The sequence below is a fragment of the Neophocaena asiaeorientalis genome, unplaced genomic scaffold (genome assembly GCF_003031525.2).
Source record: "Neophocaena asiaeorientalis asiaeorientalis breed wild unplaced genomic scaffold, Neophocaena_asiaeorientalis_V1.1 scaffold15, whole genome shotgun sequence".
Taxonomy (NCBI): Eukaryota; Metazoa; Chordata; class Mammalia; order Artiodactyla; family Phocoenidae; genus Neophocaena; species Neophocaena asiaeorientalis.
In genome coordinates, this window is record NW_020185328.1 from 10,201,948 (window position 1) to 10,225,045 (window position 23,098).

At 37.0% G+C, this 23,098-nt stretch overlaps 1 protein-coding gene across 6 annotated transcripts in view; it reads right to left on the reverse strand.

Moving 5' to 3' along the window:
* ZZZ3 (zinc finger ZZ-type containing 3) overlaps positions 1–23,098 on the reverse strand; it is a 109,111-nt gene extending 86,013 nt beyond the window's left edge. For all 6 annotated transcript variants that reach the window (XM_024734556.1, XM_024734560.1, XM_024734559.1 and 3 more), the window contains exon 1: positions 23,016–23,098. The gene's annotated coding sequence lies outside the window, so the exon portion shown is untranslated. The remainder of the gene's footprint in view (positions 1–23,015) is intronic.

A 23,098-nucleotide genomic window follows, 5' to 3' on the forward strand; every position in this document is an offset into this window, starting at 1 on the left:
TTCTCTGTAAGATACATCACAACCTCTGTAAGATACATCACAACCATCACAACCTAGACAGCACTTCAGCACGAGACTTGGAGTTCACTTTAAACAACAAAATCTCATCCCCCAAAACACAAAAATGTGAAAGATATGGCACTAAATAGACCATGAAAAGAACACTGTTTACAGTATGCGAGCTGAAAGAAGGCAGGTCATGACCCTGTTCAACCTCAGTTAAGAACATGTGCCTTGGGCAACTCAAATTTTTCACCACTCTGCACGTCTGTGAATGACCATGAAAGCTCCAGGAGTATTGATTTTGGTGTTACAAATAAACTTTAGCAGGTAGGTGAATTCATAAATACAAAACCTGCAGATAATGAAAATCAACCATATTTACATTCTTATCACTCTACCTGTTTCTTGACTAGAAAGTTATATGGCCACATTAGTTATCTCAGTGCTGATCATAACTATTAATAATGCAATTTTTTTAGTAAAAACCTTTGAAAATATAGATTAGAGGGGAAATAATAAATGAGAAGTTTTATAGGGAAAGAGTTGGGAACTGTTATCCAGAAAATACACATACCTAAAAAACACATAGAAGATAATCATATCTTAATTCTATTTTTCTGCCTAAGAAATTTTAATGTGCTAATATAATTGACCTAACCTAGGATCATGTGTTTAGAACACATGATACTGCAAAAACAAGGTAAAGCATTCTCGCAAGCATAAAGCACAGTATACAACTGCAGGCTTCTGGACTTCAATTTACTGTTGTATCAGTGTGGAATACTTTTCTGGTTAATTCCCTCACTTCTTTCAGTCCTCTGCTCAGATATCACTGAATCAGGCTTCCCTGACCACCTACATATGATATTCCCTGATGGCCACTCCTTGCCTCCACACAACCAGTCTCCATCCCCTTTACCCTACTTCCAGTTTTTTTCGACAGCACTTATCACCATCTGACATATGTTTAAATCATATGAAACTTCCAGTTTAGTAGGTCAAAAATGATCAAATAACAGCCTTTTAATAAGGTTCAATGGAATATTTGCTTGCTACCTCCCACAACTTACATATAATCTCCACTAGAAGGACTTTGTTTTCTTCTCTTTTATAATCCAGAGCCTAGTCAGAGCTTCATGTCCAATACTATTTGTTAAATGAATAATTACTATACAATCATTATTAGACACATCCTTAATATAAAGTACAAATATAGCTTAACCCATTTCAACAACCACTTAATATACTAGTGTATTCCCTTCCATTCCTATTATATGTGCATTTTTTAAGTCAAAATTCACATTCTTTTTTTTTTTTTTGCGGCACGCGGGCCTGTCATTGTTGTGGCCTCTCCCGTTGCGGAGCACAGGCTCCGGACACGCAGGACCAGCGACCATGGCCCACGGGCCCAGCCACTCCGCGGCACATGGGATCCTCCCAGACCGGGGCATGAACCCGTGTCCCCTGCATCGGCAGGCAGACTCCCAACCACTGCGCCACCAGGGAAGCCCTCACATTCACATTCTTAATTTTACATCCTGCCTCACACACACTTAACATGTCACATGGTTAAGTCTTAAAATTGTTAATGGATATAGAAAAACCTTGTAAGCAGTCCCTAATTCAACCATATCCATTCTGTTAGGACATTTAGACTACTTCTGATACTTTATTATTGATTATAAATAACCCTTTGATGCATGTCCTTGTACATTCTGTACATTTCTGCATCCCTGACTACTTGTTTAAACCAGACTTATTGGGTCCTACGATATGAACTTTTTTAGGGTTGTGATGAACACCGTCAAGTTGCTTTTCAGATAAAGCTTTTATATCTTATACTTGTTAATATAAAGCTGAATATGTTAAAACTTCTAAATTTAAGGTGACTACAAAACAATGCATTAAAATATCCTTGGGGCTTCCCTGGTGGCGCAGTGGTTGAGAGTCCTCCTGCCGATGCAGGGGACACGGGTTCGTGCCCCGGTGCGGGAAGATCCCACATGCCGCGGAGCGGCTGGGCCCGTGAGCCATGGCCGCTGAGCCTGCGCGTCCGGAGCCTGTGCTCCACAACGGGAGAGGCCACGACAGTGAGAGGCCCGCGTACCGCATTAAAAAAAAAAAAAAAATCCTTATTAAGCATATTTTATATAGGAAGGTTGCTTATACTACAATAATTTGCAATCACTCGATGTACCTTTAAGTGTTTTAATGTTACTAATGAAAGACGATTTTAGATATAGGCTAACCAATTTATTATTCCATTTAACGTTTTCTAATAAACCTAATCAACTTTTTTAAATTTTAAAAAAGTTTAATCTGATATTCTGATTTAAAAAAGAAAAAAACTGCATTTCAAAGAAAGTGTGTGGCGGTGAAGGTCTCAGATTTTTATTTTTTTTTCCAATTCCTACACATCTCGGAGAAAAAACTGAAGATGTCGTGTCATAAATATAGCAAAAATCAATAAAGGTTAAAAGGGACACTTGCTAGAAGTTCTGTAAAGGCGTTCTGATATTCTGCTCAAGGCTACAGAATAGTTATATATACTGATTCTAAGGTATTTCAATTTACCTAAGGAATATTTTCTTATCTGAAAAACCACAGAGTAACTTGACATTGAGGCAGCAATGTTTATCAGAGAAACACATAGGTGCCGAATGCCAAATGGCTGATTATCAGAACTTCAGACTAAACGTATCTCTCAGGAACCACTGCCAAATGCCAGTTCACTCCATTGTTTTAAGGTCACAGCCCAACTGCCCACTGTAAGAAACACCAGTGTAAAAGATTATTTACCAAGAAACACAGGACATGGGGGGGGGGCGGGGGGAAGATGTCAAGTGTCATCAAGCTTCCCTACTAAAAGATAGAGTTTTATGCTATTCTCCTTTATCACGTCTAATTTCTGGTTTTAATATCAAACACTTATCACTGAAGTCTTTTTATCTTTTTGTTTTCCTGTCCTATTTCCCTATTACCTGTTGGTTTCAAGTGAGAGAAATCCAAACTCAAACTGGTATAAACAAACAAAGAAAATTACTGACTTAGTAACTGAATGACCTAGGGGTAGATTTAGCTGAGGTACAGGAATTCTATGTCATTAAAATCCAGTTTTTATTCCACTTTTAGCTCCATTTTTGGATATTTAACATTCAAACATATTTATTAAGTATCTACTTTGTTTTAGATGTTGTGGAAGCAGTGGAAATAAGACAGGTAAGGAAGGTCCCTACTTTTATTGAGTTTACACTCCAGTAACAGTAAAGCCTTGAGATTTACTCTGATTGGACTACTTCAGTCATGTGCTCATCTCTCATGAACCAATCACTTGGCCAGTGGTGAGCTGATCCGGCTTTAGCCTGGATAATATATTCCACCCCTAGGACTAGGGATGGGCCTGCGCTGGATAACATTAACGTCCTTTATCTTTTTATACCTCTCTTTCTACAATAATACCCCTTTTCCCAATCAGTATGTTCATCAAAATCTTATAGAAAACACCTAAATTGGATATTCCAAATTAAACCCTGCTTTATAACTAAACCACTTATGATTTTATTTTTCACTAAAAAAAGTTTTATCTTTATCCAGAAGAAATAAATTAATGTAATTTTTGTTCATTTCTCCAGAAATGTCAGCATAAACTTCACCATACAGAGCTATGAAAATTTCTATAAATCGATGGAAAAGTTAGCACAGACTCACATTTTAAACTAATCATACAAATATAAAAGATAATCTTTTCCCTAGAAGTGAAAGGATAAAACTTTTATGATTATATGATTTCATAACAAAAGTAGTAAAAACATTTAGGTTTAAAATCTTTTGAAAATTAACATTATGTGATATCATTTACATAAAGTTCAAATCAGAGAAACTAATCTATACTATCAGAAGTCAAGATAAAGGTTACCCTTGGCATGGGGAAGTAGAAAGTGACTGAAAGGAGGTACTGCTGGGACTTCCCTGGTGGTCCAGTGGGTAAGACTCCATGCTCCCAGTGCAGGGGCCTGGGTTCAATCCCTGGTCAGGGAACTAGATCCCACATGCTGCAACTAAGATCTGGTGCAGCCATGTGTATATATATATATATATATTTTTTTTTTTTTAATTTTTTGGAAGGCAGGGAGGGAGGAAGAAAAGAAAGAAAGGAGGTACTGCTAATGCTCTCTTTCTTGATCTAGTTGCTGGTTCAGTTTCTGGAAATTCACTGACCTTTATACTTAATGATGATGTGTTTTTCGTATTTATGTTATACCTCAACAAAAAGGTTTTGAAAAAGTTTATTACATTTGCAATTAACACTCCTATAAACAAGAAGCTAGAAGAATAAACTTACAGTAGAGATGTATCAATAGGGACCAATAATAATGAAGAGGCACATTTCATTTTCTAGCAGGTAAAGGTATGCCTCTTAAGTAACAGGCCACAATTACTTCTATCCCATTATTTTAGAGCCCAACTATTGTTCTTCTTCCCTTCCCTTTATACTATCATTGTGACCAAATCCAAGGTTCCAATCATTCTGGGCTAATCTCCATTTCTTCCAATTTATATCTAGCAATAGCTGTTCCAACAGGAACCACACATTTATGAACATACAACATAAACAAAACATATATTTTTCATTTATAAAAACTTTTATGGGAAAATTCAGGAACTCAAATTCCATATGTACTCTAAGTGCATTTGCCACCCTAATCTGTCATCAATAAATTGAGCATTAATTGTTTTAACTTTAAAAAAAAAAATCGCTAGATCCCCTCATAAAAATCACCCAGAAAAGCATGCAGTTAACAATGGCACACATACAAAAAGTAAACTTCCAATGCAATGATTGAAAACACCCTCAGACGTTATTCAGCCCTGAAGACACACCCTAACAGCTTTTTTGACACTCAGAGGAAAATGAATATGAACTTTATATTTAGATATTTGGTAACAAACTACAATTCTCTGAGGAGCGATTTTCTCTTGTATAAAAGAGGAAACATACCAATCTTAATATTGATAATTATCATATAAATAAAATGAGATCATTGTAGAATGTTGTCAGTTTCCTTTATCCAATTCAGGGGAGTTTCTAAACTCACAAGATATCCCCTTCTCCATTTTTGAGCAGTTCAAAGTGGAAACAGGGTACTTTTAAACATGATGCAAAAAAAAAAAAACCTTTTAATTACCTTTATTGGAGAAGAGAGTTACAAATATATCAGGGTGGAAAACTGGAATACACACTGCAGTGACTGGAATTGAAGGTATCAGTACATATAGCCTGAATCTAAACAAAAGGAAACATCAGAAACACAAATTGAGGTACATTCAACAAAATAATGGGCCTAAACTCTTCAAAAATGTCAAGGTCAAGAAACTTGAGGAACTGTTCCAGATTAAAGGAGACTAGAAAGATAGGATAATTAAATACAACACATGATCCTTGATCTTAAAGCGATGAAAGTAATTATTAGGATAACTGACAAAATTTAATTATGGACTATAAATTAGATATTATATTAATGTTAAATGTCCTGATTTTGATCATTGTAACTGTGATTGTTTAAAAGAATATCTCAGTTAAGGAAAAAAGTCTGGCAGTATACCTGGATCTAGTTCCACTCTATGAAACTTCATTACAGCCCTTCACTACCTGAAAATAGCTGCTGCCTCCCATTCTCCACCCATTCCAACCAAGTCATCCCTTCTCCACAGTAAGCACTCCAAACTCCTTCAAAGGTTCTCAGACACTTCATCATCATCTGGTTACCCTCCTCTTGACACATTCAATTTTTCATTTACTGTTCTTAAAATGCAGCTTCTAGAAGCAAGGCCAACATTGTAAACACATTCTAACCAACATGGAATACATATTACAGTATATCCCTTATTATGGACAGAATCCCATTAATACAACCTGGTACCTCATTTGTTTTGTTCTTTTTTAAACAACTCACACTGTTGGATCTCTGAGATTATGTAAAACCAAACTCCTAAAATTCTCTATCAAATCCAGCTAGTTCTTCCCCCAGCTGCAAAGGTTTCTCTTCTCAGTAGCCACACCCTGAAGCTTTTAATCAAGTCATCGCTTCTCTCCTTCCTTTGAAACTCCCATCTTTGACCTGCATTTCCTTCTAGATTTCCTCCTACCTGAGATAAATTTTCTAAGGCTTTCCCCCTCCATTTTCTCATGCAATGTGACTCCTCTCTGCTCCCGACAAAATGTACATGTCCCGCCCTTTCTAACCCTCTCTCCATAGCTGAAGTCAAACTCTTTCAGATAAATTTAATCTATAAACAGTTTTATATTTCTAGCCCCAACCAATGCCCAAAACTTCAGACTGGCATATTCTGAGCTCTCAATCTAGATATCCCAAAAGTAGTTGTATTCAACAAGTACAAATCCCTAGTCATTTTCTTTCTACCTCCAAAAAACTATCTCCTCCCTATGTCAACAATCTAAAGGACATATATCTAATCACCCAAACTAAAAAACTTTGAGACATCTTAACTCTTTCCTTTTCCCATCAGTATACAATCAATAAACCCTACTTCTTCTACTTCTGAAATGTCCTGAAAAAAACCTTCTACTCTTTCTGTCCTATTGTTACTGCTCCAGGTCAGGCCATCATCACCCCATTTAAACAACTGTAACAGCCTAATTAATCTCCCATTCCAATGTATTATTTATCTATTCACAAATATATCTTAATAAACAGAGCCCTGGCTGATTTTTCAGTCCCCTAATTAGAAAAAAAAAAGAGAACAAACAAAACAAAACACCACAATGACTTTCTCCCATCTTCAACTCCTAGAAAACTTTTCTTCCTCAAAACCCAATTCAATGATCCATCAGAATTAAATGCTCTTTTTTGTTCCCATAACACTTAAATCTTCCATCACAGAATTTACAATGTATAGTTTGATGTGTGTATATTCCTTACTTGATTACAGGCTCTTGAGGGAACAGTGCAATTCATGTTTTATTCTCTAGTACAGTTCCTTAAAATTGGTGAACTGAATAGAATTCTACTCAGAGAACTTTTTCAATCGAATTCCATACTTTTTCAGAATTTCTTCACTTTTAAGTAACTCAAACTACAGGTTCCTGCCTGTGATTTCAGACAAAATTTTGAAAGCTGTTTTGAGTCATCTATCCTTGCCAGTTGAGTTGTTCAGAAAATAAGCACAACTGTATATTTATGCGAAGTATTAATAAAAATATTAAAAGAGACAAGGACAAAAAAAGCCTTTTTAGATATATCTCTTAAGTTTGACATAAATCCCTCTGTACCAGTATTTAAGAAAGATTATTTTACACCTATTAATGTAACGTTCTTAATGCTGATGAACTAGCCTATTTCTCTACCTTACCTCCAAGGACTGGAAAATGATTTCAAAAACTACTGGGTTTTTTTTGTTTTTTTTTTAAATAAGACTGTCTGTTTCTAATCTTCTGGCATACTCTGACTCACCACAAATTAACAAAAGCTATCAACATCTCTCAGTTCCTTTGTGTCATTTGAATGATCTAAAACCTGTGGCATTAGCCAAATAGGTAGAAAATGAATTCTTGGAATCCAATCAAGTGGTGAAACAACCTGGGTGGGGTTTACAGAACTTTATTAGGCAATGGAATTAAAAGGCAGTTACAAAAAGCCTTAAACTTGAATGGAGAAGAAACCAAAAGACATTGTCTTGGAGTTCCACTGTTATCATATCACGATTTTTGTTAAAGGATCAATGTGTCCGTGTGCGGAATGAGAAAAACCACCTGGACAAAGGCAGCTTCCGAAGCCAATCAATGTCAGGTTGATAATCAGCCAGTCAAGAGATGGTAACTGGTCTTTCATAAACTGTGTCACAGAAATTTTAACTTGCTTGAGACAACAAAACTATTCCCTTAAGTAACAGACTCTCTGCCAAGGTGAATTAGAATTAAATACTACTAAAATTTAAGTATTATATATCAAACCCACAATATTAATATTTCCATGTCAAGTTTACAACTATGTATTTTTTCTTTAAGTTTTTATAGTGTTTAAGAGAACTTTAACATTATAGAATCTGACAGTCTTATAATTCTAAATTTAAAATAGTAACTGACTTCAGCCTTAGGACATTAAGTTTAAAGGTATAAAGTATTTGGTTTGGTTAATAAGCAATATTGGAATGCTTAAGAGAAATTATGACTGACTATAGTTATAAGTTCCACTTATTAACATTAAAGGAGTTTTAAGTATTCGGGAAAGTCCTGCTTGTTGAAATTTTACATTTACTCTGTAAGGTATATAAAGTGCTAAAAAAATAAAATAAAAACCAGTATAATTAATGTGTAAATATAAGGAATGTAATTAAGTTAAGCAGCAGCAGTAGTGCTACTAACAGCTAACATTCAAAGAGCATTTTCCTAGTGCTCAACATTGTTCCAAGTACTTTACAATATAAAGTCATTCATTCAACAAATAATCACTGAGCATACACCATGAACTAGGCATTGTTCCAAGCTCTGAGAATTAAATCAGTGAACATAAATCAGTGAATTATGAAAACATAATTTCAACCTTCGTGGACCTCATATTTTAATAAGAGGCAAACAATAAATATCAAATATGATAATTACTGTGAAGAAAAATAAACCAGGGAAACTGAAAGGAGGAAGTGCTCTTTTAGATGGTATAAAAAGGGTCACACCAGTAAGCATCATTCGCAGGGAAGTCTATGTAAATGATGCCCCTTGGAAACTCCTTCATCAGGGAAAACCTCTCTAGACCAAGTGACATTTGAACCTAAGAAATGAGGAAGCAAAGCATGCAAATATATGTGTATTACAGAAAAAGAAAACAAGTACAAAAGCCATTTTACCTGGAAAGGGTGTTTTAAGGGAGATTTAATCTCTTCAGCAAGAATTACTAAGATCCAGTAATCAAAGTGTCATCCCCCCACCCAGGAAAACAAAAATATTCTTAGTTTATATGAAACTTGCTCAATTTATTAATAGAGTAATAAAATATATAAGTTGAACTTAAAAGACAAGTTTTTTAATTTAACTACTCAATATTATTTTACCAAAACTTGTAAATGGTCTTCTTTACACCCAAAAGCAGCCACAGACATCAAGAAACAATGATGCTTCATTGCTCTAAGTAATTCATTAGAACTAGAGATCTAAATTTATTTAATGAAACTAGATGCTCTTTACCACATAACAATCATGGAATAGTCTCCTCTTTAAACAAGGTTGTGTCCCTTCCAGTATGAAAGTCATCTTCCTAGACATAAGAGAAGTAAAACAGGATTTGAGTAGTTGTCATTATTTAATATCTCCCCAATGAATGTGTCTCTTTCTTCCTTACTTATCTTGCTGAGTTTAGCTAAAGCCCTCTCTTGTTGGCTTAAGCATTTTTTGCAAATTTTAACTCATTCAGAGCTCTAGCCTCCCCATATTCCTACTGACACATTTTAGTATTAACCATCAGTTATAAACCATTAGTAATGCAGGTATTCTTGATACGTTTTCTTTTGAAGTTTATTAGAAATTACCTATGTGAAAGTCACAATATTTTCTCTGAATGACTCATGCATTTTTCTCCCCTCAGTGGAAATTTTTTGTAATTTTAATACATGCTCCATTTTTTAAAATAACTTTCATTTTTAAGTGCCTTCTATCAATATTGTCTACATCATCTGTGGTCATTACCAATCTTTTTTCTGACCTTTCTGAAACTTGCTTTTCTGTGAATTCCTACCTAATAATTTAAAATCCAAAGTGACACAGTCTCAACTTTTGATTCCCATGATTTCCATTTCTCTCTAGGAGACAAAGAACAGTATTTTGGAAAAGCATGGACTTTGAAATCAGACAGATATCTGTCACTTACTAGCCATGTAACAAACTTCTCTGAGTCTCCATTTTGACATCAATAAAGAACAGATTTAATGAGCACCTATTTTATATCAAGTGCCTTACACACTATATGTAAGTAGAAAGTATGTATCATTTATATTGAGGAAAACAAGAGCTTATATATAAGCAATTTTCTTAAAGTCACAGAGTTGCTAAGTACTAGAGCCAGGATTTAAATCCAGGTCTGATTCCAAGCCCATGTTCTTTTTCCTACAACACAAAGAAGAGACTATAAAATGGGTCCACCTGCCCAAAACAAATGTTCAATAATAGTCAATTCCACACGTCCCTCACTGTTCTTCCTTGTTGGTCGGAATCAATTTCATACCAGCAGTTCTCTTCCACATTCAGGAGACTAAACTGCCAGCGAATAATGTATCAAAAGCTCTGATAATCTTTATTGTTAATGTATTGTTTAATTAATCCACTTAATTAAAAGTAAAGGGCTTCCCTGGTGGCACAGTGGTTCAGAGTCCACCTGCCAATGCAGGGGACACGGGTTCATGCCCCGGTCCGGGAAGATCCCACGTGCCGCGGAGCAGCTGGGCCCGTGAGCCATGGCCGCTGAGCCTGCGCGTCCGGAGCCTGTGCTCCGCAACGGGAGAGGCCACAACAGTGAAAGGCCCGTGTACCACACACACACAAAAAAAGTAAAAATTCTATTACATTATGCCACACGTAATTTTCAGACATTTCTGTGTTAAAAGAGCCTTATATGCAATCATAAAAACCCAGGGTTAGAGAGACATAAAAAGTCAGGTGGTTGAACTACCTTATTCAGCATAATGTGCTACTCATCCTCAAAATTCTTAAAACAATGTAGCGAAAAAAGTTTTTTTAAAAAAAAAAAAACTGTCATTCTTGTGAGGTATTCAGATCAAGACAACAGAAATGCTTACCATAGTTTTCCAGAAACCAAGCAACCACCAAACAGAACTCTGTATTTGTCAGTATCATCATGGAACTATAGTTTCCCTTAATTATCTTCTCTTTCTCTTCTCCTCATACGATTGAATAGCCAATTAAGTGAATGAAAGAATGTTTCCTAGGCCTAAACACTACCATTCACATCACTTTGAATCCTGCCAATCAGTTAACTGATTTGAGTGAACAGAAACTAAGAGCTAGAACACTAATTTTTTTTCCCATTTCTTAAAAGTAAGTTAAAAAAGGGTTTATGGATTAAGGTTTATACACAGGTTTTTACAACTAATAATATAGTATGGTACTATACTGAAGGACTTCTAAAATGCACCAGCTGACTTTTTTTTTTTTTGCGGTACGCGGGCCTCTCACTGTTGTGGCCTCTCCCATTGCAGAGCACAGGCTCCGGACGCCCGCCCAGGCTCAGCGGCCATGGCTCACGGGCCCAGCCGCTCCGCGGCATGTGGGATCTTCCCGGACCGGGGCACGAACCCGCGTCCCCTGCATCGGCAGGCGGACTCTCAACCACTGCGCCACCAAGGAAACCCACCAGCTGACTTTTTAAAAATCTGTAATAAGCTGAAAGTGAGACTGACAAAAAAAGAAAAAGAAATCGGATTGATGGAAATGTTCTAAAACTGGACTGTGGAAATGGTTGCACAACAATGTAAATTTACTAAAAATCAGTGAATTGTACACTTAAAAAATATGACTCAAATCCTCCCAAAATAACCTATTATTAATAAGGTGACCAGAATGCTTTCTTATACTTATTACCTTGAAATAAACGCCATCATTTAGATTTATTATTCTGCAAATATGCATGCTTACTTGAAATGAACCCCAAGTATAGTTTCAGCACATTGGGGCATCTAAGTACTGAACTACAACTGTGGTCCTCTTTTTTTTTTTTTTTTTTTTTTCCGGTACGCGGGCCTCTCACTGCCGTGGCCTCTCCCGTTGCGGAGCACAGGCTCCGGACACGCAGGCTCAGCGGCCATGGCTCACGGGCCCAGCCGCTCCGCGGCATGTGGGATCCTCCTGGACCGGGGCACGAACCCGTGTCCCCTGCATCGGCAAGCGAACTCTCAACCACTGCGCCACCAGGGAAGCCCAGTCCTCTTTAATAAACAAATACAATTTTTGAATATATGAACTTATCATTGTGCAAAATTTTAAATGAAACACTAACCAGTAAGAGCTGCCTTACTACAATTGCACACAAAACAAAAGTATAAGGGAACAAAGAGTTTGGATAAGTAACACCTTGATGAATAAACTTAAGTGATTTCTATTCTTAAAAACCGAAGTATTCAAATCACAGCTACTTCCAGTTCTGTTTTTGTATATAAAACACAATATTTTAGCAAAAACAGTCCTTGAATATAAGATCTGGAAGAAAATTCAAATGCCACTGTAAAATTTGACACACAAAAAATTCATTAGAATATATGTCAATACAATGGAGCTCGAACAACAAGGAAGACACATATACATGCACATAAATGGTCCTGATGATAGCATCTCAAACCCCAAAAGTAGAGTTTGAATGCTTAAGTTCATATCCTAAACCCTGCATTCAATGCCTGCGTGACACTGAACAAGATACTTAACCTCTCTGCCTCAACTTGCTCATTTGCAAAATGAGGATAAAACTAAACATCCCTGGACTTCCCTGGTGGTGCTGTGGTTGGGAGTCCGCCTGCCATTGCAGGGGACGTGGGTTGGAGCCCTGGTCCGGGAGGATCCCACATGCCTCAGGGCAGCTGAACTCGTGCGCCACAGTTACTGAGCCTGCACTCTGGAGCCCGCGAGCCACAACTGCTGAGGCCCGCGCACCTGGAGCCCGTGCTCTGAAACAGGGGAGGTCACCACAATGAGAGGCCTGTGCACAGCAACAAAGACCCAACACATACATACATACATACATACATAACATCCCTACAAGGTTGTTGTGAGGACCAAATAATAATGAATACAGTATTTAACATGTATCTAGCATACAGCAAATGTTCAATAATTTTAAATTAGTATTATTTTTATAATGGTAATAAAAATCATCTAGAGCTGCCCTTCACAATGTTCAATATACATTCAAACTGCCTGGGAATCTAGTTAAAATGAGATTGTTATCGAGAAGGTCTGAAATTTCCATTTCTAACAAGCTCCCAGACAGGTGTCAAGGAAGGCCACCTCTGAGTTACAAGGATGGTTCTCAAGCTTTGGCACACACCAGAATCACTTGGAGGGCTAGTTTAAAACAGATTTCTAGGTTTCACCCCAGAGTTTGAGAGAATTTGCACCTTTAACAAATTGCCAACTGAAATTCCCAGGATGATATTTTAAGAAATAATGCTCAAAGGTTCTCAGCTAGGATGTACATCAGAAACACCTGTGGGGTTTTTGTTTGTTTTTAAATATAGGTACCCTTACTATACCCTAGTATTGTGTGATCTCCTAATCTATTAAACCTGACACTCATGCACTGTTTTTAAAGAATAAAAACAAAACTTCCAGGCAATTATGATGTATGCTAAAGTTTGAGAACAACTGCCTTATAGTTACACACGAATCAAAATTTCCTTCATGAAATTTTGCTAACTATAGAAAGAGAAGTACCTACCCATAAATGCGCCTGAGGTCAACCTGGAAATTGTCCTGACTCATTCACCAAGAACAGCATTTATTCAAATTTAGTGGTAACTCTATAACCTTTACAAAAGTCAATTACTTTCTCCTCACTCTTCATGAGATGTTCTCCTATAACATGATGCCCAAAATCAAACATTTAAAATACCCAGGCAAAAAAAAAAAAAAAATTTTTTTTAGAAATTAGTCTAAATTTTTGCATAACGTTTAATTTCCACAGAAGCTCAGCAAATGAAAGAGCACTAGGGTACAAAATGTAGGCACGTGTTACTCTTAAATTATACATGAACAAAACACCTAATTTTGACAGCTACAGGCTACTTATAATATTCTGGTCCTAATAATTACTGAGTGACAGCAAGCAAAATTTGTTTATAAAGGAAATTAAGTGTATCTTCCAGGCTAACTGTGGGGCTTAAATGAAAGAAAAACTATGTGCAGGAACACAGTAATAAATCTTTCCTATGCCTTCCGTCAAAATTAAGAAAGTGAAATGGAGGGGTAGAAAAGAAAGTACAAAGGGAGAATTTCTCATAAGAAAGTTACACTTAACACTTGAAGCCAGCCTGAAAGGAGTTGCTAACTAGGTATAGCTGACTCAATTTTTTAGTAGCCTATAATTTGATCTATAATCTGTATACCACAATGTTATAATGTTCATAAATACAAAATAAATATTTTAAAAGTAAAATGACTTAACCTGAGACTTTTTATGAGAGGGGAGGGAAGGGGAGGGGTGGGTACTCACGACATTCTTTGAAATAACAGCGGATACTACAGGATAGCTGTCATAAAAATCTGAATGGGAATCACTGCTTGAAAGGAATTCAAAGAATGAAAAAAAAGCTGCCAACTCATAGGATAAAAGTCCAAAAAGCCATTAGCTGGTCAGGAATGCTATACAAAGTTTTCAAAACAAAATTTTTAAGTAGGAGGAAAAAAAAAAAAAAAAAAAGGTGAGGTACCCACACAATCTGAAAGCAAGGAAGGTGGTTCTTTGATGTCCCCTTCTAGAGTTCCTGAACTATGAATACCATGAGAAAAATGTCTAAGTGCTGAGATGTCCAAGTATAAACTAGATCAAGTTCTAGGATTTCTCAACTTATATCAAAACAGGATAACAATGCATTAATGTTTATAAAGGAAGTTAAAGTTCAAAACCAGACAAAATTATTCTATGGTACTAGAAATCGAAATAGTGATTTCTCATGGGCGTGGAGAGTTAATGACCACAATACAGCACAGACAGTTTCCGGGGTTTTGATAATGTTCTATTTCTCAGTAATAATTACACAGGTGTGTTCACATTGTGAAAATTCACTGAACTGTACACTTAGGAGAACTTTGTGTGTATTAATATGCTAATCATATTTACTTTTTTTTTAAAGTGGGGGGGGGGAATTTCTCCCTCAGGAAATGAAACGTATTACTGCAAAAGCAACATTAAAAATTTGCAGGGACTTCCCTGGTGGCGCAGTGGTTAAGAATCCGCCTGCCAATGCAGGGGACACAGGTTCCAGCCCTGGTCCGGAAAGATCCCACATGCCGCGGAGCAACTAAGCCCGTGTGCCACAACTACTGAACCTGCACTCTAGAGCCGGCGAGCCACAACTACTGAGCCCACATGCCACAACTACTGAAGCCCACGCACCTAGAACCCGTGCTCCGCAACGAGAAGCCACCGCCATGAGAAGCCTGCGCACCACAATGAAGAGCAGCTCCCGCTCGCCGCAACTAGAGAAAGCCCATGAGTAGCGACAGAAGAACCAACACAGCCAAAACTAAATAAATAAATAAATGTATTTAAAAAAAAATAGTGGAGACCATTCAGATTAAGAATTACAGGTTTGGGGTGGGGAGTAGAGAGTTAATATGGAGAAGTATTAGAAAGCTCCTCAAGGGCTTTCAGTAGATAAATCTCACAAACATACACACACCTTTTTCAGGAGGAAAAAATCTTGGTACCTCCCTCTATAATACAGCCAAGCTAAATTTCACTCTATTTATGAAACACATAAATCTGCTTCTAATGGGGAAGTGTATATGAGCTACAGTATCTACTTTCCTTAAACTTCTGTCCAATTTTTTTAAAAAGTTATTAGTAAGGAGGTAAGTAAATGCCAGAACACAATTAGCAACTGCTATTCCTGGACCACTTCAGTGCCATTCTGAAAAATAAACTCACCCCTTAGGGGGTAGCAGAATTCTAGTAGAAATAAAAGATATAAATTATGTTCCAATCCCTATAAATCTCATCCCAATCCAAGGTAAAAGGAAATTTCATCACACCTGGTTCCTCATCTGCAATTCTCTTTATGTAATACCCAAGCACAGGACATATGTGTTTTCAAATATTACATTTTCATACAAAGTTAATCTGGTTTTTCTTCCTAGCAATTATGTAACCATACCATTCTGTAGCCAACAGAAAGTGCTAGTCAATATTTAATAAAATAATAGCTTGGAACATTACAGTTTTAAAATGTAAGTATAAATATCTCACTTTTTAAAAAATTATTTTATTATCTTAATTATTTCATAAAGGAAAAAACAAACCACACCTTCGTAAACAATAAGAACTTTAAACATTTAAAAAGCTCTCCTTGGCATGGATGCCCTCACGAATGCTCACATAGAATTTCTCAGATTCATTACTTAATTTCAGTAAATGCACAACATTGCCACCATTCTTAACAGTTGAAAAACAAAGGAACTGTGATTCTGGAACTTGAGTCCTAGAACTGCAAATGAACACTTTTTTTTTCTAAATATTTTAGAGGGATATGATGTCAAGTTGTATATTACTATTTAATGAGGGAAACACCTTAAGCACACATCCTAAATTGTTGATCTTAGAAGTTTATTTCTTTAATTCCACAAAATCTACCAAAGTAGTTTTTCTCTTTACAGCCTCTTGTACTGTATACCTTTACATAGTTTCATATTTTTATCTTTTCAAGAAAGGAGAAATTGCTTCATTTAATCCTACTTAATTCTGGTATATGGGAAAAGAATATTTCAAATTTTGGTTGACAAAAGGAATTATAAAACATTGTTTTGTACAAAATAAGCTTTTATTATCCTCAAATTATAAAGTGCTTTCAAAAATCGATATGAAAACAAACACAATAAAGAGACCAGGGCAAAAGATATTAAACATGTAGTAAGAATCATCTAAAAAACAATACTAATTTTTTAAAGTTTGGGATTAAAAATAAGCAATATAAGATATAAACATTTAAAATGTAAAAATGAAACACGCAAAACAAAAGAAAAATTATTTAATAAATAGACTTGAGACAATTACCGATTTGCAGGAAAACATTTACATTCTCATACCAATGCCACATGAGATAAAAAGTTAAATTTATTTAAATCTAACTTAGAAAAACTAAAATAAATAGTATTAAGATCAGTATTATTTATTACATTTCTAGAGAAGGCAGAATTTCGTAAGATCAGAAACAAAACAAAATTAGGCCAATGATTTGATTAATTTTAAAATTGTTTATCTGAAAAACTCACAAAAGAAATACACCTATTAAGCATAATGTTTCACCCCAGTAGTAATCTAAGAAAAAAAATGTTATAATACGACTTATCCTCTATTACGGTTTTTTTTTTTTTTTTGCAGTACGCGGGCCTCTCACTGTTGTGGCCTCTCCCCTTGCAGTGCACAGGCTCCGGACGCGCAGGCTCAGCGGCCATGGCTCACGGGCCCAGCCACTCCGCGGCATGTGGGATCTTCCCGGACCGGGGCACGAACCCGTGTTCCCTGTATCGGCAGGTGGACTCTCAACCACTGTGTCACCAGGGAAACCCCCCGTATTACGTTTTTATAAACAATACTTAATGTTGATGTATAGAGCCAACAACCACTCCAATGTGAATATAAATTGATCCTTTTGACAAACATCGTGACACGGTTTTAAGAGCCTTTAAAATGTACCTAAAAATTATACCTGTAATATACTAGAAGATAATACTATAAATAACAAACACCTTATATATAAATGTTCTTCACACTCTTATGCAAAAAACTAGAACAGGAGAATGATATACATCTACACATGGAACATCATACAACCACTTATAATGATGGTTAAAAATACTCATTTTGAGGCATCCCTGGTGGCGCAGTGGTTGAGGGTCCGCCTGCCGATGCAGGGGACATGGGTTCGCGCCCCGGTCCGGGAAGATCCCACATGCCGCGGAGCGGCTGGGCCTGTGAGCCATGGCCGCTGAGCCTGCGCGTCCAGAGCCTGTGCTCCGCAATGGGAGAGGCCACAACAGTGAGAGGCTCGCGTACCGCAAAAAAAAAAAAAAACAAAAAAACCTCATTGTGAGAATGGGAAAATGTTACCTAACATTAGGTTAAAAGCAGGACATGAAATTAAATATGTTTTATCTGTAAACATGTAAAAGATATATTTTTAAATAATAGAAGAAATACATCAAAATGCTAATATGGTTATATTAATTCCCAAGATTCAAAATCCTCAAACCAGCCATCAAAATCATTAAAACACACACAAATATACACACTTAATACCTAAATCAAGTGCTATATACCATCACTCTACCACTGAAGGGCACGTAAGGTTTAAATTAACATATTAAAAGAGACTGAAAAGGCAAGCAAAGCAACAAACAAAATCTACTACAAAAAGAAACATTTCTCACCTCTGGACATTCAGCTGTGCTAAGGATGGAGACTCACTACCAGGATTCAGAACTATACAACTGATTCACAGACAGGTCATTTACTAATTCTAATTATCTGCTCTGAAAATTCCTTCATCAACAAACGTGCTTATCTTTAGCCAATTGGTTAATTATTACTGATATCAAATATTAAATGTAATAGAGTCTTACTTGGGAGGCAACTCCTTGAAATACTAAATAAGGAAATAAGTAGATAAAAGCAATAAAATAAAACAAAGAAAAGTCCACACACAGCAGCCCCATTTTTTGGGGGGGTATCAGATGAGTTCTGTTAAGTGAATTTTCTAGAAAACTGAAATGAATTTATTAAAAAGCTTTGAAAACGTTTACCCTTATAAGAGTCTTCTAAAAAGACACCAATTTCTTAATTCCTTAAACACAGTACATAGAGTAAAAGTTTGTTTATGATTAAGATCATCACTGTGACAGACCATGTACTATACTACTCTACAACATTGTGATTCCCTCAGAAGTTAATGATTATAGAACTGTATGTCTCCATGAAATGGCCTTAAAACACTATCCTTTTATAGTTCCATATACTTTTTAATAGCTCTTCTTCAGTAGCCTTGAAATAAGATGACATTTCCGTTGTCAGTGTGCCTAACTCCAATGGCCAACCTTGCAAATTGTAATCTGTGGGCTGAAAAATCAGATAACCAACCCTGCTGGGGCTGCAAAATGTTATTTACTCCAGTTAGTAGTTTCTGAATAAAGCTCATAGGCTTATTATACTTGGTTACAGTTATTTTGAAGCCTCAGGATCTCTGCTGTTGGAAATGACTAAAATCACAATCACTCAAAAAATGTTTAATTACTAACTGCAACTTACACATATTCTGGAGTTCCAAAATAATCATAATAACTGAATAGTTTGATAGTCTCCTCAAAGTTACTCAACTCACTTGTCTCTGACCAGAGAAAAATTACCTATGTAAGCTGAGAAATAAGAGATGAAAAGAAAAAGAAGGAAAGAAGTGAGAAGGACAAGTTCAAATGAAATAGCAAAGTCCATACTGCATAGTTCTAGAAGGCAAGACTTATGACTTTGGGAAATATTTACACATAGTGTTTTTTAAAGTATAATTACAGTGGTTATCAGGATATTAACTATAGAAAACTGCACTACAGTGTATACCACATATATATTAAATAGTACTTTAAAAATCAAGACTGGGAATTCCCTCGTGGTCCAGTGGTTAGGACTCTGCGCTTTCACTGTTGAGGCCAAAAAAACAAAAAACAAAACAAAACAAAAAACATGCAAAGACTTGCAGCAAATATTCCTTGTACTTAAACTGACAATGAATTTTCATATGAAATGGCAGATTGTTTAAAAAAGCACCTGCACGTATTTGATATTTCTGGTCAAGTAATTTCCTATAATCTGTCTTGGACACTGGTTCAGGAAGAGGCAGGAAATAAAATGTACATTCTTCATATAATTAATATGTAACATACGTATTACACTATATAGTTACAAAGTTACAGGTCTATGGAAACTAGCATTGTGTCATATCTAAAAAAAAAAATCCAAGTGAGGACATCATATTGTCACTTTTGTTAATATCCTCTGATCACTGAAGCTCATTAGCTCTCATAGGTCACTTCTATGACAGTAATAACTGAGAAAGAGGAAAATAAAATTTTCTGGTTAAGTTTTACTCAAGCAAAACTCAACTCACATAAGATATATTTCTCTTATTCTTGTATTGTCTCAGTATATTTCTAACCAGTATATGGGTATTTTAGTGTCTGTAAAAGTTTGCTAATTCCTAAGATCCTCTACCAAAAACCGTTTATAAAACAAAGTTGTACGAATAAGTAACATATATTATTACAAGGATCAGATGCACATGAGAACTCTCAAGGCCCAATTCCCAAGCAAAACTTTGTAAAGTTTGCAAAGGCCATTATAGAACTGTGATCTTTTGAATCCACTGTCATTTTCACAAGCTCCTACTTCTAAAAACATAAAATAAGTAAAGAATTCACAAAGTTCCGATTAAACATCAACTTCAGTTGATTTTATTTTTTTTTGGGGGGGGGACAGGTGATATCAAGCACATCTGGGGGTGGGCAGAAACCTGTTTAAAAAAAATTATTTAAGAGGAAAAAAATTGCCACACATACTGATTCCAAATTCTGGTCAACTCAAGTCACCCTCCCGCCATCATGAACAGACTATTTTTGGACCATGGCTCTGTCAACCTTCTACCATCCTTTCTTTTCTCTGCAACTTCTCCAATTCCATTTCAATATCAACCTATACACACTCCCGTGTCTCCTTTTCCTCTTTCCCACATCTCACCTCTCAACACTCACTTTTATTCCCCAACATTCCTACTTTAACTATTACAAGAGAAAACTACAGTGACCAAAACGAGTGGTCACTTTTTTTATGTGACAAGTGTGATAAATAATATTGCTGGTAGTTTGAAGGGAAAAATACAAAAAACAACCACAAAATGCTGCTTAGCAACTTTTGAGTATATGTATGTTTGTCTATATTAACTACTGATGTTTGTCTGTATTAACTACTGATGTATCTTCCACTCTTCAGTTGAGAACTATTTAATTAAGCTGATAACTTTTTAAACTTCTGGAAAACTCCGATATACACACTTGGGTAACAGTTTAGAATATATAAGTTATCAAGAAATATAAACATATAAATGTAAATAGATAGCACAACTATTAAACATAAAAATATAAAACTCAAGTGACAAAACATTTATATCTTTAAATCTTATTTCACATGTACTTTATTTTTGTACAGAACAACCAGCATACCACTCTACAGTAAAAATAATGCTATCACTCAAGCTATTTTCACAAAACTATACCACCAAAATATCTGTACAAAAAATTTACTTTTTTAAAGCACGTATGCATGAGTCAAAAAACCACTAAATAAAAATATGAGCAGAAAAAATTTTACTCATTGCTAATGTTGTGACAGAGTATCTTAAAACAACACCGCTCCATTTCCTCCTCTTTGTTAAAAAAAAATAAAACACATGGAAAATATCTGGAATAATACATACATAGCTACCGCTAAGAGTGTTTACAGAGACTTAGGACTGAGAGAGGCAACTTGGTAGAATGTAACAGGAAGAATTTTACCCTTTATTTTTCTCTGTACTAAGTGTAGAGGAAAATAACACGTTTGTAGTTTAAAAAAAATTATAACCGGATTACCTAATTATCTGATTAGTTTGCGATTAATTTACCACTACGAATACTAAATAAATCCAGACTGCTCAAAAATACGAAAAAAAAAGTATGCTATAAATTCATCTTTGATAAAACACTGAAGGGTTGGAGAAAAACTAATCTTGCGTCAAATTCATTTAAGGAAAACTAAACTCAAGTTTTGACATCAAAGTTTACGAAGATTAGTTTGCTTTTAAATTTGACTTAAAACATTCCACTATTGCCTCAAATACGTAAACTAAAACAATCATCCCTGAACAACAAAGATGGCAAACTCATAACAATAGTAATCAAAATCCTATCGGAAAAAAAACCTTATCGATAATTATGAGTTAATAGGCACGTAGCAAAAAAATTAAAAGAATGGTTTTATTCTGACATCAGGTATTGTCAGAGATATAAAGGATCCCTCCAAATACTGCCAAAAGTTATCGTAAACACAAAGTTAGAGTGATGAGGGAGTTATCAATGACCAAATAAATGTGAGTAAATGATGCCCAGAGAGAAAAAATGGAATGCGCTCTATTTTAAGCGTCTGAGAAGGGGCCGTGGAGAAAGGTTCTGCAGCAGAAACAAGCGACAGAATGGTTAACAGGTCTGGAATTCTTCAGAAAATTGTAACAAGGGGAAAAACTGACAAGAACGTCTGTAAGTAAGAGGAACGGTATCCAATGTAATCCTCACGTCTGTGCTAGCACGGCTCCGTACTTCCAGTGAGACGGGGGAGGAACTATCACTGAGCGGGGGAGAAGGAGCCCGGGCTGAGGGGTGGCTTCTGCAGGTGGCGAAGCGCCCGCAGGGGGGTGGGGAGGAGGATCGTGTCGCCTCAATTGGGTCAATGTATTCCCTTCAAGACTACAGGAAGATGACGCAGCACGGCTCCCGGCACCAAGAGGCACTTGCCCCCGGCCCCTCCCTCGCAACTTGCCTTGCAGAAAGAGTTGCGGGTCCCAGGCCCCCGGAACCCAGGGCTCCGCCATCCAGGACAACTGCTCTGCCAACAAGGTCCCGCGAGAATCGGGAGATCTCGCGATACAAACCCTCTAGCATCTCGCGAGTTTCTCCCAGAACCAACATGGCGGTACACAGAAATCAGTACTTCGGCATTTAGAAAGGGTTTCATTTACGAAAAGAATGTGTATAACAGAGAAAGAGCGGGAAGTCTTTTCCGCCTTATATTTATCTTCATACCCCCCTAGTAGAGATGAAAAGCGGCAAACAACCCTAAAGCCTCCGACGACCACGGTTGCGCTACACAGACACAGCAATCTTCTGCCTCAGCCAGCCTCCGAGCCTGTCACGTGGAAACATTCTCGGCGTGCCGGTCACGTGGACCACTACTGAGCGAGCGCGCGCCCGCCACCCTCCCCAGAGCCTTCCCCGCCCCCCTTCTGCCCGCGCACACGTGCGCGCGCCCCCCCGCCCCACGTGGGGGCTTCGCCGTCGCCGCCGTCGCCGCCGCCGCCTCCAGCCCACCCCCTTCTACCACTCGGTTCCAAATCCGGGTCCCAAAGCCGATCATCCCCAAGATCCCTCCTCCTCCATTCCCCCTCCCCCACCTGGCCCCCACCACGTGCCCCGAGCGCCTGCTCACCTTTCGGGCGGGGCCGAGCACCGCAGGCCACTCCGGGAGGCGCCGTCGCCGTGGCCGCTCTCCGCCCCCGCCACGGCACTGGC